This window comes from Pristiophorus japonicus, chromosome 10 (assembly GCF_044704955.1).
Source record: "Pristiophorus japonicus isolate sPriJap1 chromosome 10, sPriJap1.hap1, whole genome shotgun sequence".
Lineage (NCBI taxonomy): Eukaryota > Metazoa > Chordata > Chondrichthyes > Pristiophoridae > Pristiophorus > Pristiophorus japonicus.
Genome location: NC_091986.1, coordinates 92,405,519 through 92,423,915, shown reverse-complemented (window position 1 = coordinate 92,423,915; position 18,397 = coordinate 92,405,519).

Genomic DNA, 18,397 nt, shown 5'->3' with positions numbered 1-18,397 from the left:
TTTCAGCAAAATATGGAAAGCCTCCTCGATTCCAAGGACGGTGGTTTTTCAAGACGACATCCTCATCACGGGTCGCGATACTGAAGAACACCTCCACAACCTGGAGGAGGTGCTATGCAGACTGTACCGGGTAGGGCTGCGACTGAAAAAGGCGAAGTGCGTCTTCTTAGCTCCAGAGGTAGAATTCCTGAGGAAGAGGGTAGCAACAGACGGGATCAGACCTACTGCGTCCAAAACGGAAGCGATCCAGAGAGCACCCAGACCCCGTAACACGACGGAGCTGCGTTCGTTCCTGGGGCTCATGAACTATTTTGGTAACTTTCTTTCCAAATTGAGCACGCTGTTAGAGCCGCTTTCTCATGTGCTCCTACGCAAAGGTCACAATTGGGTCTGGGGGGACAGCCAGGAAAGGGTTTTTGACAATTTGTTATGCTCCAGCAAACTGTTAACATTATATGACCAGTGTAAGAAACTTGTTTTAACGTACGATGCGTCATCCTATGGTGTCGGGTGTGTGTTGCAGCATGTTAATGCCAAGGATCAGTTACAGCCGGTAGCTTATGCCTCCAGAAGTCTGTCCCAGACAGAAAGGGCTATGAGATGCTAGAAAAGGAAGCGCTAGCATGTGTATATGCAGTAAAAAAAATGCACCAGTACCTGTTTGGCAGGAAATTTGAGCTGGAGACAGATCACAAACCCCTTACGTCCCTTTTGGCTGACAACAAGGCCATAAATGCGAATGCATCGGCCTGCATACAGAGGTGGGCACTCACGTTAGCCACTTATGACTACACAATTCGGCACAGACCGGGCACTGAAAACTGTGCCAATGCACTCAGCAGGCTCCCACTAGCCACCACTGAGGGGACAACTGAGCATGATGCTGAGATGGTCATGGTTGTTGAAGCTTTCGAAAGCGAAGGCTCACATGTGACAGCCCGTCAGATTAAAGTCTGGACAAATAAAGACCCGCTACTGTCTTTAGTTAAGAAATGTGTCCTGAATGGGGACTGGGCAGCCACCTGCGGGGCATGCCCTGAGGAATTTAAACTGTTTCATAGGCGCAAGGATGAACTCTCAATTCAGGCCGACTGCCTACTGTGGGGAAATCGAGTAGTCATGCCCCAGATGGGCAGAGAGGTGTTTATCAGAGAACTTCACAATGAGCACCCAGGCATTGTCATGATGAAGGCAATTGCCAGGTCACACGTTTGGTGGCCAGGGATAGATGCAGACCTGGAACTTTGTGTTCACAGGTGCAACACGTGTGCTCAGCTGGGCAACGCACCCAGGGAAGCCCCCTTTCGCCCCTGGTCCTGGCCCCCCAAGCCATGGTCACGCATCCATGTGGACTACGCAGGTCCTTTCATGGGTAAAATGTTTTTGGTTGGAGTGTGCCATTTTAAATTCACGCACATCCTTTGCCACGGGTAAAATGTCTACGGGCAATGTTCGCCGCCCATGGTCTACCGGATGTCTTGGTCAGCGACAATGGCCCGTGCTTCACAAGCACTGAATTCCAGGACTTCATGGCAGGCAATGGAATCAACCATGTCAGAACGGCACCGTTCAAGCCGGCCTCAAACGGCCAGGCGGAACGAGCAGTGCAGATAATCAAACAGGGGATGCTCAGAATCCAAGGGGGTTCCCTACAAAGCCGCTAATCACGCCTCCTGTTGGCCAATAGATCCCGACCACACTCACTCACAGGGGTTCCACCCGCAGAGCTACTAATGAAAAGGACGCTCAAAACCAAGTTATCCCTTATACACCCCACTATGAAAGAAATTGTTGAGAGCAGGCGTCAGTCACAATGTGACTACCATGACAGGAATGCGAGGGCGCGATGTATTGATGTCAATGACCCGGTTTTTGTCCTTAATTACGCTGCAGGGCCCAAATGGCTTGCAGGCACTGTGATTGCCAAAGAGGGGAATAGGGTTTTGGGAGTTAAACTTACCAATGGACAAATCTGCCGCAAACACGTGGATCAAACTAAAAGGAGTTTCAGCAACCCCATAGAAGAAGCAGAGAAAGAACACGATGTAGAGTTTACTCCACCACAGGTGACCGAACACCGGAACCAAGTGGAGGAGAGCCCAGTCACTGTAGGCAGTCCGGACAGGCCTGAGGCACCGCAAACAGCAGACACTCAGGCCAGCACCCAACAACCGGAGCCCCAGCTCAGGCGCTCTACAAGGGAGCGTAAAACACCAGAGAGACTTAACCTGTGATCCCAATAAGACTTTGGGTGGAGGTGATGTTATGTATTCAGCTATCATTGTAACCCATGGAAAAGCTGACCTAAGTTGTACACCTTGAGAACATTGACCACAAGGCGGTGAACTTGTGGGAGACACTCCTAAACTGGACTTTTCAGGTATTAAAGGGGAAGATCCACCCACCTTCATCACTTGAGGTCTTGGTAATAAAGGTAACTGGTCACAGAGTGACCTTCTCTCAAGTATGGGCTTCGTGTGCATTTATACTGTATAGTAAGGACATATTAGTAGTGACCAGGCTATCAAATACATTTTCATTATTCAGGCAAAGACACAAACATCTCCAAGAGAAATCTTTCAATTATGACTCTCACCTACAATTTCCTGACTTGCAATATAATTTACATTGATACCAATTTAAAAATCCTTTCATGCATCATGCCCGTGGGCTCTAATTTCATTGACTTACCACCCACAACTGACGAGCTATCACTCAAAAATCTCAGTTTGGTGGAAGAAACTCAGGGACCGATGACCTACCACCCAACTACCGCCCGGCGGGAACTTCATCGGAAAAGTACCAGCGGCGGTAGTCCATACTGCTCGCCCATGGGAAAATCACTAAAAACGCAAGTTTCATCATTAGGATCCTATAAGATTCTGTTACCGCCCGCCAGAAAGACTGTTGTGAAAAAGGTGGTCTTACCTCCATCTTGAACGGATGGTACGGACAATGGAGTTGAGCCGTCCAGAAACAGTAAATGCCAGTTCAGATTTTATTCTCTGTTGCAATATTTTTCCCTCAGAAAAACATGATAATTTGAAGTTAAAATGCTCTGCTGAAGGGCATGTGTGGAGTAGAAAGCGGACTTCAGCTCCCAATTACAGTAAAGGCTCCATGGACTTGTGGTTTAAGGGTCTTGACACAACTGCATACAGAAGAGATTTAGTCACACCCTGTCAATCTCCAGAGGTAATGAGCTCATGTGAAAGCATACAGCCAATAATAAAATCCTGTAAGTTTCTCAGATGCCAGGATGACAAGAACATTTGCTCAAAAACAGAAGTTGCAAATATATATATATCCAGCCGCCCTGGATTGGTGAGAGAGTATACCTCCACAGGTCTGGCTTCATCAAAACACACTCTGTAAAACACAAAACTGAGAAGGAAACTATATACACCACCACCTGTCTCTGGGTGACCACGCTAGGTCTCTATGACCCTGGGCCTTTTACGGCTCCTTGGTGGTGTGTTAGGAGGCGACCACGGTGTTCTCGGCCGTGGGATCCTGCTACTCCTCCTAACCACCACCACCACGGGCTCCTCACTGTCCCAAACTATGGGAGGAAGACCCGCGTCCACCATACTGTTTACAGAGCCTTGGTGCTTCTTTCTGTTTCTCGCTCTTTCCCCCGTGTTAAACAACTTACACTGGTTCATATGGAACCACTTCGTGCGCTTCGGAAGCTTAACCGCGTACACCATGGGACTGGCCTTATCTACGATGCTGTAGGGTCCCATGTACAAAGGCTCAAATGTGCCCACCCCAGTGTAATTGCGAACCATGACCTGATCCCCTACCTTCCACTCGTGGGTTCTCCGGAGCTCGAGCAACAACCGATTCCTCCAGTGCTGCTTCCCCATGTTGCTGGCAGCTTGCCAATGAATCTGTTTCAAGTGCTTGAACAGATTGTTTACAAACTTGTGCCGGTTTACCTCTCTCATCTGTCCCGCTGTGAGAACCGGCGCCAGAACATGGGTGGACGTGCGCATGACCCGACCTGTCATGAACTCATGGCTCGGACCCCCATCAGGACAAATGGCAGGACCTCAACCCACTTTTTCGGGGACTGTCCTGTTTCCTTCCGCAGCCTTTCTTTGATGGTCCGATTAAGTCGCTCCACAGCCCCCGATGACTGTGGGTTGTGAGCCACATACCATTTCCCTTCTATCTCTAGCACTTTCAAGGTAGCCTGCATGACTTGCCCTGTGAAGTGGCTCCCCTGGTCGGACTCCACGATCTGCGGCAGTCCCCACCTAGAGAACACTTCCCTCACCAAGATCCTTGCGTCGCCAACGCTGTGGTGATATGCAAGGGTAGGTTTGAACCCAATTCGAGAAAACGTCCACTAGGACCAAACAGTACTTGTAACCCCCCCTTTGCGGTGGGCAATGGCCCGATCTAATCGACTTGTACCGATTGCCATGGTACCTCTACCCTTCTCGTGTGTCCCATGGGAACCTTTCTTTTCTGGGGATCGGGGCTGTTCGCTGCACACACCAGACAGTCTGTGCAAAAATCATGGACATCCTCCCTCAGTTGCGGTCACTACCCTGCCTGTGCTACCCTCTGCCAGGTAGTCTCCGGCCCTGGGTGTCCTGTTCCTGGGCCCCCGTGGGCTATCTGGAGGAATTCCCTCTGGTGCTGTTCTGGAACCACCCACTGATCTTCCCTGAAAAGCATTCCCACCTTTAAAGTAATGCCCGCTGCCCTGAACGGGCCTTCTATCTTTTCACCCCTAGCCAGCTGCTCCAGGACAACTTTGAGGACAGGATCCTCTGCCTGGACTTTCCTCAAGTCGGGAGCCAATGCTACCCCTACACGCCCTTGTGTTCCCCCTTTGTCCTGGATCGTTGCTACTGGGCTGGACCCGTATGGGTCCCAAAACTCTCTGTTTTGGCTCCCTCCTTGGCTAATTCATCAGCCTTTTGGTTGCCTTCCTCTCTGGGCTCTGTCTTGGAATGGGCCTTTACTTTATGAATGTAATGGCTTCCCTGGGTTCCCGTGGCCTCTAAGATCCTTTGCAACAGTGGTTTGGTTGCTAAGGGCTTCCCGTCTGCGGAAGTGAAACAGCGACAAGGCCAGATGGCCAAGTATTCGGTGCACGAATTGCATGTGAACATGGAATCCGAGCAGATGATGTATAGGGTTGGGAATTCGTTGGCGTGGGTAATGACGTAGACCACTGACAGTTTGGCATGCTGAGTGCTCAGGGTGCTCGGGAGTTTAATGGCCCTTGCAATGCCTGCCGTTGGGTCATAAATCCCACACCCGGTGAAACGCTTCCCTGCTACTACTGAACTGGATCCGCTGACATATATTTCGCGGCCCGTGGGGTGTAACCTGGCCCGAAACCTTATGTCTACATCCCATACTCCCTCTACCGAACACTTATGGGCTGTCCCTGCATAGATCATGTTAGCTGCCGGCTTGGGCTCACACAGGCCTTGCACTCTCAGATTCATCAGTGAGAGCAATAAAGTCCAGCGAGCAATACGAATACTGCTCACTGTACCGTCCTTTATCCTCCCATCTAATAACATCTGAGTGGGGGTATGGTGGGTTAGCAGAATGATCTGGGATGACCCTGTGAAGAGCTGGGTGTGCTTCATGGCCCAATGCGTAGCAAGGAGATGCCTCTCGCAATTGGAGTACCCCGGTTCTACATCTGTAAGGACTCTTGAGGAGTAAGCCACGGAGCTCAGCTTGCCGTGCCGCACCTGGAGCAGTACCGCGCTCAAACTGTCCCCGCTGGCTGCTACTTCTAAAAAGAAGTCCTCCCCACCATTAATCGCCCCCAGTGCAGGTGCTGTCTGCAGGTCTCCCTTGAGAAGATTGAAAGCTGCCGTACAATCCTCATCCCACTCCCATCCCACTCCCTTGCGGAGGAGCCGAAGTAGAGGGGCTGCTGTGGCGGCGTAATCCTCAATAAAATCCCTGCAGTATCCCGTGAGCCCCAGGATGGATCTCACCCCCATCACAGTCGTTGGGGTTGGTAACTCCTGTACCGCCTTCCGTTTGGCCTCGTCTATAGCCCTTTCCCCAGCAGTAAAACCACACACACCCTGGTGTGTAAAACAAACAAATGCAGTACAATACACAGTGCGGCTTGTCTAAACAGCCCCCTAACGTGAAGTACCCACGTCTAAAACACCTCCCCTGAAAACCCCTAAAGCTTGGTTGGGACACATCCTTTCACACCATGCGGTGGTCTTAAAGATCCGTGGGCTAGGATGAATGCTCACCAATTACCCCGCTAGCTTACTCGCTGCTTCTCCCGATGAGGCGTAACTTCTGGTCCGTACCAAACTGTGGTATTCAAGACCAGCCTCCCAGTGGAAGTAGCAAGGCTCTCTTGGCTCGTAGATGATGGTTTCTTCACTTCGTTCCAGATGGAGTGCTCAGTCTTTGTGCGTTGCAAGCAGGAGTAGAAGAGAGGAGAGAGAGAGATGGCTTCCAACTGCCGTTCTTATACCTGCAAGACTGCTTAAAATCCAACTGTCCTTCCCGCCTAAGGCTGTTCAACTGAAAAGCAAAAATCAAGTCTTTACCTGTCCCTTTGTCAACTGGGCTGTCCCTCGATGGGTGGCTCCGATGAGTCTGTGGTCAAAATAGCTTTCCTTTTTCTTTCTATGGCCTGAAACCTCGGCCCCTATACTTAATGTCTCACTGATGGGTTCCAATTCCATGACAAAAGACGCTCATCAACCATGATGTTACTGCATTCAGCCATTCTCATTCCCGCCCAATTGATGTGTATTCAACTTAAGCATGTTTGGACCTGCTCCAGGTCAGCTTTTCTGCTGTACAGTGAATATGTCCCAGCAAAGTTCAAAACTTATAAGTCCAAAAGTTCACGTCGATGTTTTCACCAAATCTTACAATTTATACCACTCATGGTGGGTTTTCAAGGCCTGATGATTCTCTTCCCTCTCTCTCTCAATGACTTCCCTCTGTAACTGCCAGGTGCAAGTCACTCCCGAGGTTTTATGCGCATGCGCAGCTGACCCCTCAGCCCCAATCGCGGGAAAAGTGAGGTCATCAGTCAAAAAAAACGATAAAAAGAAAAAATGTCAAATCTCGCACATGCGCAGTACATTGCCACCGATCTTTCCCGAGTCAAGATGCCTGCACCTACTGCCGATTCCCGTTGCCATCTGTTAGCGGCCGATGCCTCCCGCTGCCTGCTGCTCCCGCTCCTGTCAACAAAACTGTGATGAATCTCACGCCCAATCAGCCCCAGTGGTAGCAGGTGTTAAAAAAATCACACACCGCCCGGGAACTGCCGAAAAGCGGGCGGAACTTAGGTTTGATCAAATTCTGGCCCCATGTGTTTTATGTTACTCAGGGATTTACTCGCACATCTTTTCCTCACCCCTGTTTTAGTTTCTGAAATTCACTCGTAATCACCTAGGAAAATGATTTTAGAAATATTACCATTTATTACCCTTCCATCTCATTCAGAAAACCTGGAGAAACTTTATTATCCAATACAATGTGATCATTACCATATAACCTCTTATTGGACCTTCTATTCCTTAAATATTGTCATTCCAGAGAGAAATTCAGCCTGCAAGATGAGGGATGTTAGTTATGTTTAACACAGTCTACTCACAAAAAACGTCTTTGTTAACACGTTTAAACAGAACCACATAGACTGGACCTTTTCAAAAAATAAAATTTGATTATCCCATTAAATTTCATATAAATTTCCCTTCCCGAGTGCTTAAGCAGCAGTTCATATCAATTTATCTAATCAATTTTAATTTCACAAAAAAATTATGTACAGGCTTTGTGATTTAACAAAAGAAAACAAAATGATTTGCTCTGCATTTGAATGTAAGGCATTTATCTACCCTCTTGAGCAATCTGTCTTGGAAGATAATACATGATTCCAAATAGTTAATTCCAAGCATTAAAAAAGCAAAGTCTTAAGTCCAAATTTGTCACATTTGAGATGCATCACTGTCTGCAGATAAGAACTTAAATATTGCACAATTAACACTCATATGCTTAAAAAACACCAAAGGAAAAAAACAGAAAATCCACTGTGGCTTTCGTGCCAACCCAATAGGTTAATTTATCATTTGTCAATTTCTAATTCACTGTGGGGGAACAACCACTCAAATTCAAAAACTTAAAATTTAAAATTACCCAAAATGTTTACAACCAACAATACAAAAGGTGTTGTGTACTGAATTAAAAAGAGTTCACAGCTGCTTCGGAAAAGAGTTAACTTCCTTTTTTGAATTTGAAAAGTTGACAAACACAGACATCATCAATTAGTGTCAGCTTCGGTCACACAAATTCTCAGCAGCTTTTCAAGTTTAAAAAAATCTTATACTTTTGCAAAGTCTCTGTGCTGTTAAAATTTGCAGAGATCCCAATCAATTCAGCAAGTAAAAACATCTGACATCATCAGTAACACCACTACAAACATTCTGTGAAACAACTCCACACACAATAATAGCATTCCCTTTTTTCCCCCTGGTCACAAAATTGAAATTGGTCAGAATTTTAAAAAAATACCAATTGTTGATGCGATTGCCTCTTGTCCAGAACTAGAAGATATCACACAATTTACACCAAGCAGAATTTCACCATGGTCATAATAAAAGTCTGGTTTTAATAGATTAATTAACTTCAATAACTCAAATTTTATTCAGACCAATATCTTAAACTAAGCAGTGCCAGTTGAAAAAGAGTGAGGAGTCACAGCCACATTAACAAAGAAAGATTCACATATGCTTTTTTAAAAACTTTAACATTCACACTGAAACATCAAAGACATTCCTGTAGAACAGTAGGAAAGAGACATGACCTTCCCTTTTCTCCTTTATTCCATCATAACTATTTTCAATTTCTGATATTTCCCACTGAATCCCATTCTGTACTGATACAGAATCTTAAATTTACAATCCGTGTCTGCAACCAAATTTGTTGCCTTCTGCAGTTTTTAACACTTTTCTCTGGCTTCTCGGAGGTGTGTAACAACATAGAGTAAAGGGTGACAGAAATGCTGAATATTCAGTCGGGAGTCCCAGTCCTTCTCTCAGTTCCCCCTTCAGAACTGCTGAAATTTACTCTCTCAACATTTTCAACGCTCCAACTTGTATTTTGCATCCCTTTAGATTATAACTTCCATATTTTAACTTTTCACTGAACATCTCATCAGTTCTGAGACAGCCCATTCCTACAGAAACTTTAAGTGCTTCTGAGCAAGCTTCTCCCACTGCTTTCATCTCGAACTGTTCAGTAATTGCTCCTCGCACATCTGGGATGATGGGGTACTGTCTCTGAGGAGGGGAATTCCCCCTTTCTCCAGGACCACCTTAACCTTCATTTGCCCAGGGGACCCTGTGTCAATTGAAGATATTTCCTGCTGCCCTTCCACGCATGCCTAGATAAGAGGACGGACACCCCTATCCTGAAATAAAGGTCCTAAGAGACTGACATGTGTGGTTGAGGCACGGCATCCCTATAGCATTTCTCCCTCACTTGCGGAATCTATTCCGACCTCACCAACTGAATCGAAGTATCATTCCTGTCTGTGACTCTTGCATCCTTTTCCTGATTCTTCAACTTTTCTTTTAACTTTTCCAGGGCTAGATTTTACACTTTTGTGCAGATCGCCCAAAAATGGGCGTTATTTCTGGCGTGGGCAGTAAAAATGGGTTTTCAGATCGCCAGCTTGTCGCCCATTTTCAAAGCCCCTAGTCTCCATTTTAAAAATTGGGTGTTACCACGAGTGATATGAAATGGGCGTTAAATCTCTCTGACCTTGTGCCATAATGTGTCGTCATCCTTAGCAACGGCATGGCAACGGTCGATTCCCGCAATTCAGAAGGTCAGGGGTCATCATTACATGCGCAGAAGAGGAGACAGAGAGAGAAGGAGCAGAGAGAGATTAAAAGCGTGTGTGGGTGTGGTGTGTGCTTATTTGGCTGTTGTGTGAGGCACGAGGGAGATTCACTAGCAGCAAAAAGCCTACTAAGCACCAAGAACATAGTTGGCACCGAGTATTTGTCCAACAAATAATACATAACATGGAAGGGATGGAGGAGGCCCTGGAGCTGTTAGCCAGGAACACTGGTAGCAGAGGGCTCCTAGTGGTCCCAGAGCACGGCACTGCACCCCAAGCTGCCGCACCCCCATTGCAAATGACACATGAGAGCTAGGAGCAACATCTTGCTTCTGGCTCGGAGCACGTTCCCACCTTGGGACAGTCCTCTCCTGTATCCATCCAAGCAACAGTTCTGCCGTCATCCCCACCCTCAATGAAGTATCGTCTGAGGAGCTCCTCGGCCAGGCGGCTTGGAGTCAGGAAAGGAAGGGGAAGGGGTAGAGCTGGAGAGGAGAAGCAGATGTTGTGTGGGGCATATGTTTAGGTTGCTGCTGCTATTTTGGTGGGAGGGTCGGGGCAATTGGCGAGGGGGCTACCTTGTTGGTTTGTATTTGTGTTCTGTTTTTCTGGAAATGGGGACCATTGTAATGATGTAAATATGATAAATATGCTGTGGGCTAGGGCGGGGGTGGGATGGGGTGGTTTTTACAGATATACTTATGATTTCAGACAAATGGTTGGATTAAATGTGTTTTTATTTAACATTAACCTTGTTATGCATTGGCTCAGATAGCTTCACCGTTACATACTGCTGATTCCTTAACATGAAAGGGTATAATTACACTTAACTTGAATCAACTTAAACTTTAACTATCACCAAGGTGATGCCCACCATTGATGTATGACCTACACATCCAGCAGTGTGTCAGATTTGTAAATACCACCAACGTTCTTTCAAGAAAAGCGCTCATTTATGAGCTCCTGATGTAAGAGTCTTACAGCTATGATGCCACCATGGGCCCTTTCCTGCAGTCTAGAGAGGGGCAGGGCATAGTTTCATCGTCAGCCTGATTGTCTGGCCTGAGGTCAGTGTCCACCTCCTCGTCCTCCTCTTCCTCTCTCTCCTGATGTGGACCATCAGACCCTTCTGGCAATTCTTGTCCCCTCCTGATAGCCAAGTTGTGCAGCATGCAGCACACCACCACAAATTGAGCTACCTGCTCAGGGTGGTATTGGAGCTCGCCTCCTGAGCGGTCCAGGCATCTAAAGCTCTGCTTAAGCACCGCAATGGTATTCTCAACGATATTGCGAGTGGCTCTGTGGCTCTCATTGTATCACTTCTCGGCTTCGGTGTGGGTGTCACACAGGGGGGTCATCAGCCAGGTGGCAAGGCCATATCCTTTGTCACCAAGCATCCAACATTGACCTTGTGGCTGGCTGATAAACAAGTCAGATACAGTGCTCTCACGCAGAATGTGAGCTTCATGGATGCTGCCCGGAAATTTAGCATTCACTGCCATAATAATTTGCTGGTGGTCGACAACGAGTTGCACATTCAGGGAGTGGAATCCCTTGCAGTTCCTGAAAACCTCTGCATCCTGAAAAGGTGCCCGCATCGTGATGTGTGTACAGTCTATTGCTCCCTGCACTTTGGGGAAGTTAGTAATTCAGTAGAATCCTAAAGCTCTCTTAGTCTGTGCCTCCCTGGTCATAGGGAAGCTGATAAAGTCCATCCTGCATGCGTAAAGGGCTTCAGTCACCTGTCGAATGCAGCAATGTGTGGCATGCTGAGATCTTGCACAAATTTTGCCAGCTGAGGCCTGAAAGGAACTTGATGCATAGAACGAAAGTGCCACAGTGACCTTGACCTGCAGTCCTGATGGTGCTGGCAAACTGCAGATCTCTCCTAATGAGCTGGCATATCTTACTGATAACCTCTTTCCAGAAGTATAGTCTCCTAAGGCACGTGTTATTGGACAAGTTCAGGTAAGACTGCTTCTCCCTGTAAGTGCATGGGGTGTAAGTTCTCGTCCTCCTCAATCTGCCACCTCTTTGATTGGGAACATAATGCTCTTGAATATACCTTCTGCCATGTCTAGTCTGTAGCATGTGCGTGGTCATCAAGACAGGCTGAGAAATTACAGACCGCATTATAATAACAATCAATATTATATCTATTGTTCACAAACAATAAATTTAGCTACAAAATACCTAAAATAAATTCAAATTGTCCACAGTATGATAAGATGTTGGTTCAGATGTTCAAATCACCTTTAAAGAACTCCACAGTACATCAAAACTCCCCAGAAGTTGAAGCAGTCTTTTATATGAACCGACCTCCAATTTATAAAATGGTGTCCATACCGCTGGGTTTCGTTCAGATGAGAGCAACTTTTTCTCAGCGTTTTCTTTGGTGTGCGATATGTTCGGCGATATTCTGTCATTATTCATAGGTTTATATGTAATCTTTAGGGCTGCTGACCAAGGGCCGTGCGGCTCTTTGTTGGCCGATGCGGACACGATGGGCTGAAATGGTCTCCTTCTGCGCTGTAAATTTCTAACCTTCTTTGTTTCTATATGTGTGCAATGTGCCAAAAGTAACGCTCGGCGATATTATGGCCTAGTTTCGCCTATTCTGATCTTTACGGCAAAACAAAGTGGGCGGGTGGTATTATTAATTCTCACCGTCAAGTACATGCCGAAAGTAACGCTGGGCGATAAGTGAGCGATACATGGGCGTTAGTTTCCATTTTGTTGCTAAATGAGCATTATCTGGGCTTTGTACCTCATCTCAGCGTTAAAATGGACGTTAAGTGGGCGGTATCAATGCAAAAATAATGGAAAGTCTAGCCCTATATATTTTTGTCTCTCCCAGGAGATCACATGGTTTTTGGGTGGGGTGGAGGGTGTATATAATGTGATACACAAGGTATAACAATTGTGTGTGACAGATTGGATCGATCAAAGGGTCTTTTCCTGTACATCATTGTTTGTATGTTTGTATTTTGGTATAACACAGAGGCAGCAGAAGGGACAATGTCACCACGGAGAAGCATGTAGATGAGGATGTGGAGGCAGTCAGGGATAAATCCTTGGGAGCCTCCAGAAGTAATGGCATGGGGCGAGAAGGGAAGCCATTGCTGGAGATGCTCTGGCTATGATCAGTGGAACTTGGAACCAAGCGAGGGCAGTCGACGAAGAGGGACAATGGAGGAAGGAGGATGGTGTAATCAACTGTGTCAAAGGCTGCAGAGAGGTCAAGGATGTTGAGGAAGGATGATGCATCACAGTCATAGAGGATGTCATTTGTGATTTTGGTTCGAACTGTTTTGGTGCAAGAGCAAAAATCTGATTGGGGAGATTCAAATATGGAGTTGCAAGAAAAAGAAGCACATATTTCAGAAGCAACAACATGTTCAATGACTTGAGAGAGGAAAGGGAGATTGGTGATGGGTGGTAGTTTGCAAGAACATCAGTGTGTTTTCTGAGGAGGTGATGACAGTGGCTTTAAATTGAGAAGGACAGCACCTGAGCAACATAGGAACATAGAAACAGGATTAGGTCATTCAGCCCCTCAAGCCTGTTCTGTCATTCAATGAGCTCATGGCTAATCTGCAACCTGACTCAATGTTTATGCCTTTGGACCATATCCCTTAATGCCTATGATTAATAAAAAGCTAGCGATCCCAGATTTAAAATGAACAATTGGCCCGACGGCAGGCATTGCAAGGGCCATTAAACTCCCGAGCACCCTGAGCGCTCAGCACGCCGAACTGTCAGTGGTGGTGTACGTCGTTACTCACGCTGACGAGTTCCCCACCCCATGCACCATCTGTTCGGATTCCATATTCACATGCAATTTGTGCACCGAATACTTAGCCGTCTGGTCTCGTCGCAGTTTCACATCAGCAGATGGGAAGCCCTTTGCAACCAAACCACTGTTGCAAAGGATCTTAGAGGCCACAGGAACCCAGGGAAGCCATTACATTCATAAAGTAAAGGCCCATTCCAAGACAGAGCCCAGAGGGGAAGGTAACCAAAAGGCTGATGAGTTAGCCAAGGAGGGAGCCAAAACAAGAGCATTGGCCCCAGACTTGAGGAAAGTCCAGGCACAGGATCCCGTCCTCAAGGTTGTCCTGGAGCAGATGGCTAGGACCAAGGTACCCGACCCTGATCATTCATCTGTTCAGTACAGCAATTCCAGCGTTAGACTATTGTAAAGTGGGGGTGCTTCGAAAACACCTAAGAGAAATCACTTACACATGTAAAGGTTCTTTCTGACAAAAAGGACAGTTCCTCGGATTTTCATTCATGTTATTTGTAGTTATGTCTTTTATTCTTATTGCAAAATGTAGCCATTCAGGAAAGACAGCAAAATAAGCAACAGGGTTTCGCAGTGGCTGCAAACACTAAATGTCACTTCTGCAGAGTATGAATATTTCATGCACAAAATGTCGCTGATGCTTTATCAATAACGCATACAACAAGAATCACTTAGTACAGAGAAGCACTTTTTGTATCCCGGCTCTTTACAATATATATTAATGATTTGGATGATGGAATTGAGTGTAATATCTCCAAGTTTGCAGATGACACTAAACTGGGTGGCGGTGTGAGCTGTGAGGAGGACGCTAAGAGGCTGCAGGATGACTTGGACAGGTTAGGTCAGTGGGCAAATGCATGGCAGATGCAGTATAATGTGGATAAATGTGAGGTTATCCACTTTGGGGGCAAAAACACAAAGGCAGAATATTATCTGAATGGCAGCAGATTAGGAAAAGAGGAGGTGCAGCGAGACCTGGGTGTCATGATTCATCAGTCATTGAAGGTTGGCATGCAGGTACAGCAGGCGGTGAAGAAGGCAAATGGTATGTTGCCCTTCATAGCAAGGGGATTTGAGTATAGGAGCAGGAAAGTCTTACTGCAGTTGTACAGGGCCTTGGTGAGGCCCCACCTGGAATATTGTGTTCAGTTTTGGTCTCCTAATCTGAGGAAGGACGTTCTTGCTATTGAGGGAGTGCAACGAAAGTTCACCAGACAGATTCCTGGGATGGCAGGACTGACATATGAGGAGAGACTGGAACGACTGGGCCTGTATTCACTGGAGGTTAGAAGGATGAGAGGGGATCTCATAGAAACATATAAAATTCTGACAGGACTGGACAGGTTAGATGCAGGAAGAATGTTCCCGATGTTGGCGAAGTCCAGAACCAGGGGACATAGTCTTAGGATAAGGGGTAAGCCATTTAGGACAGAGATGAGGAGGAACTTCTTCACTCAGAGAGTTGTTAACCTATGGAATTGCCTACCGCAGAGAGTTGTTGATGCCAGTTCATTTGATATATTCAAGAGGGAGTTAGATATGGCCCTTGTGGTTAAAGGGATCAAGGGGTATGGAGAGAAAGCAGGAACGGGGTACTGAAGGAATGATCAGCCATGATCTTATTGAATGGTGGTGTAGGCTTGAAGGACCGGATGGCCTACTCCTGCACCTATTTTCTATGTTTCTATGTAACCACCGCTATGTAATTTATTTTATCCCTTTATTTCACATTCTCTCTTTTTTTCAGCCAGCAGTGTGTAGTCCTCATTTTGCAGAATTGAGTTCACCTTGACTACTTTTGATGTTGACCTGTTGGATAACATGGAATAAACAATGGACCTCACAGTGCCTTGAAATGTTCCACATCAGCATTAACAATCTCTCCCTTTAGAATAAGCCCTTTGGGGATCAAAGATGCTGTTATTGAATCAGATTCCAGTTAACTGCTAGAGCTGTTGCACTGACAACAGTGAGGGAGATCACTGAGGCTGCTGCTGGCCAACGCATTGAAGGTTTTTATTGGTGCCACAAGCTCTGGAGATCTCTGCCTAGTTACTCGCAAAGTGGCATCAATCTCAGCAGAAAGCACAGTTTTCCCTGGCAGGAAAACAGAGCCAATCCTGCAGTGAGCGTATATTGCGTTGGTGAGGCACCACTGTAAACGCAGTTTATTCCGATGCACAAAGAGATCAAGAAACGATGTTATGACTTCATGTTCAGTCTAAATAAATAGTTATCACCACTCATTTTCATTGCACTCGGATCAATTTGTGCTGTTTGATAAAGCTAATTTTTCTTGCTATGTGCTCAGGGCCTGTTACAACAGCCAGTTTGCTGATGTCCAGCAGAGCAAAAAAATTGTTTGGCTTGGTTGTTAAGCAATAAAGAAGCAACAGTTGCCAACTCAAAGGACTTACCAATCCGATCCGCTCCCTCCCCTGCTGACCCTAGCCTCGAGTGCCCCCGGGTCCGCTCCCCATCCCTAGCCCAGGCTAAAGAGCTTGCCGGTCCGCTCCCCCACCCAACCCTGGCCCCGAGTGCACTCCCGGTCTGCTCCCGCCACTAGCCCAGGCCGAATGACCTCCTCCGATTTACTTACCTGCGCTGATTTCTTTAACTCTCCGCAAAGGTTTTCTGGAGAGACCACATACGCTGGTCTAAGCAGAAATGCAGTAACTATCAGCTGGCCAAAGTTCCCTAAATAGCCAGAATTGGCATAGCTGGCTGGTTACGACCCCTTTGGCTGAAAAAAAAACTTACCTAAAAGAATCATAACTAACTGAGTTATACTGGCACAAATTGATTGGGGAAACTGTGGCTTTTTAACAGGCCAAAAAAAGCAGCTTACTCCCAAAAAATGGCACAAATCACTGGGGAAAATTGAGCCCTCTGTCTGTAGAAGTGTCTCCTAAGTTCACTCATGAAAGGTCTTGCTCTAAATTTTAGACTATGTCCACCAGTCCCAGAAACCCCAACCAGCATAGTTTCTCTCTATCTACCCTAACTACTCCCCTTAATATCTTGATCAGGTCAGCCCTTAACCTTTTAAATTCTAGGGAATACAATCCTAATTTGTGTAATCTCTCCTCATAACTTATCCCTTGGAGTAGGGGTAACATTCTGGTAAAAGGGTAACATTCTGGTAAACCTACACTGCACTCCCACCAAGGCCAATATATCCTTCCTAAGGTGTGGTGCCCAGAACTGCTCACAGTACACCAAGTGTGGTATAAGCAGGGTTTTGTATAGGTGCAGCATAACTTCTACCCCCTTGTATTCTAGTCCTCTAAATATAAAAGCCAGCATTCCGTTTGCCTTTATGATTATTTTCTGTATCTGTTCATGACATTTTACTGAACTAAGAACCTGGGCCACCAAGTCTCTTTGGACCTGCACTGTTTTTAGCTTTTCAGCATTTAGAAAGTACCATGTTCTATCCTTTTTAGGTCCAAAGTGGATGACCTCACATTTTCCTAATTAAAATTCATTTGCCACAGTTTTGCACATTAACTTAATCCACCGATATTGCTTTGTTAATGTATGCTTTCATTTAAAATGCCACCTATCTTTGTGTCATTGGCAAATTTGATATATGCTTTTCTGTGCCATCATCGAAGCTGTTCATAAATACAGTATATAGTTGAAGCCCCAACACAGATCCCTGTGGAACACCACTAATCACATCCTGCCGATTAGAGTACCTACCCATTATCCCTACTCTGTCTCTTGCCGCTCAGACAATTTCCTAACCAGGTCAATAATTTGCCCTCAATTCTGTGAGCTTCTATGTTAGTTAACAGTCTCTTTTGTGGGACTTTATCAAATGCTTTCTGAAAGTCCATATAAATAACATAACATGGGAAAATAGATTAAAATGTAGGATGGTTGATGAACAGTGGTGTACATTTAAGGAGATATTTCACAACTCTCAAGAAAAATATATTCCAGTGAGGAGGAAAGGGTGTAAGAGAAAAGATAGCCATCCGTGGCTAACTAAAGAAATAAAGGATGGTATCAAATTAAAAACAAGGGTATACAAAGTGGCCAAAGCTAGTGGGAGGACAGAAGACTGGGAAGCTTTTAAAAGCCAGCAAAGAATGACTAAAAAAATGATTAAGAAAGGGAAGATAGACTATGAAAGTAAACTAGCACAAAATATAAAAACAGATAGCAAGAGTTTCTATAGGTATATAAAAAGGAAAAGAGTGGCTGAAGTAAATGTTGGTCCCTAAGAAGACGAGACTGGGGAATTAGTAATGGGGAACATGGAGATGGCAGAAAGTCTGACCAAATATTTTGTATCAGTCTTTACGATAGAGGACACTAACACTATCCCAACAATGGATAGTCAAGGGGCTATAGCGGGGGGAGGAACTTAACACAATCACAATCACTAAGGAGGTGGTACTCAGTAAGATAATGCAACTAAAGGCAGATAAATCCCCTGGTCCTGATGGCTTGCATCCTAGGTGTTATGCCTGTAATGTACTTATGAATGACTCCATGAGGCAATGTGTTGTACTGAAACTGTAGTGACCTTGGTCCTTTATTCCAAACTCCAGAGTGAGGCAGCCGCATGGTGGCTCCCCTTTGATACAGCCCCTGCCACCAGGGCAGGAAAGCCCGATCTCCACTAGCTGCACCCTCCAGTGGTGCCAGCATGTAAATCTTATTGGTAGTACATCAGGTAAACAAGTCTCCATCTTACACAACTATACAGTGAC